Source organism: Schistocerca serialis, chromosome 6, assembly GCF_023864345.2.
Source record: "Schistocerca serialis cubense isolate TAMUIC-IGC-003099 chromosome 6, iqSchSeri2.2, whole genome shotgun sequence".
NCBI lineage: Eukaryota > Metazoa > Arthropoda > Insecta > Orthoptera > Acrididae > Schistocerca > Schistocerca serialis.
Window position 1 is genome coordinate 570693663 of NC_064643.1, and position 1353 is coordinate 570695015.

The window sequence follows — 1353 nt, forward strand, 5'->3', positions numbered from 1 at the left end:
TTGATGTACTTCATTGAGGACATGTTGAAAATGTGTGCCCCGACCGAGTAATGAGTATGATGGGCAAACATCTATTAGGCGCACTACGAATGTAGTGGTGTGGACATGTTGGGAATGTGGATCTCACGGGGAGCGTGCAAGGGATAAGTCCCTGCAGACGCACTCTCCTCTGTGCCCGCGGTGGCTCAGATGGATAGAGCGTCTGCCATGTAAGTTTGAGTCCCGGTCGGGGCACACATTTTCAACATGTCCCCAATGAAGTACATCAACGCCCGTTTGCGGCTAGGGTGTCCATTTAATTATCATTTCATTTCTAGCAAAGCTGCATGGTCATCCACGGTAACTGTTCTTTCGGGAACAGATACTACCGTCATACTCGTATATAGTTAAAATATGGCTTCTCGGCCATTGACCATCTTCTTGTGCGAACGCACACGCTATGTCCGAACTCGTACGGGACTTGGTAGATTAATCTGCCACGAGTAATGAGTATGATGGGCAAACATCTATTAGGCGCACTACGAATGTAGTGGTGTGGACATGTTGGGAATGTGGATCTCACGGGGAGCGTGCAAGGGATAAGTTCCTGCAGACGCACTATCCTCTGTGCCCGCGGTGGCTCAGATGGATAGAGCGTCTGCCATGTAAGCAGGAGATCCCGGGTTCGAGTCCCGGTCGGGGCACACATTTTCAACATGTCCCCAATGAAGTACATCAACGCCTGTTTGCAGCTAGGGTGTCCATTTAATTATCAGGTCATATGGACGTATGACTGGAAATGAGTTCCCTTGGAAATACGCCCACTTGAAGGTGGAGAGAAAAATGATTTTTGGCAGAGGCTATCAGCACTGGGCAGGTGGGCCGCCACCACGGAGTAACTGAGGCGGCCGTGCGGCATACTGCACAGCTCGCACTATCCGCAACATCTGCAACGCGCACGGTCCCTACGATCTACGGACTTGCCTCAGCGGCGACGGTTTCGTCCCAGGTTCGTCGCACTGCAGAGATCAGAAATGAACTCCGTATACTCGCTTTAAAGTTGTCGGCGAGTCCTGCGATGTCATCTCCGAACTCACCGTCTCTGTGTGCCCGTGGACTCGACTCGCGTGGCTCCGGCGCTGCCCATTTGTCACCCGAGCCGGTTGTCGGGTACAGATGTACTCGCTCAGAAAGCAGAGCAAGTACACGAGTTCGCAAATATAACAGCGGTCTCACTGATTTCCCGGTTTCTGAGCGACTGTTTTCAAAGAAATTTCCACAATTAAACTGTAAATTACTGTTCTTTTCAGTCAGTAAAATCCTTCTGGGTTTGTGACCTCATTGTCAACTATAAAATTCCCACGTTTCGGGTAC

At 50.5% G+C, this 1353-nt stretch overlaps 1 non-coding gene across 1 annotated transcript; it reads left to right on the plus strand.

The window, feature by feature from the left end:
• The first annotated feature begins 608 nt into the window (after positions 1–608).
• On the plus strand, positions 609–683 carry Trnat-ugu (transfer RNA threonine (anticodon UGU)). Its single transcript has one exon. It is a non-coding gene; the product is annotated as a tRNA-Thr (tRNA).
• Positions 684–1353: the final 670 nt, after the last annotated feature.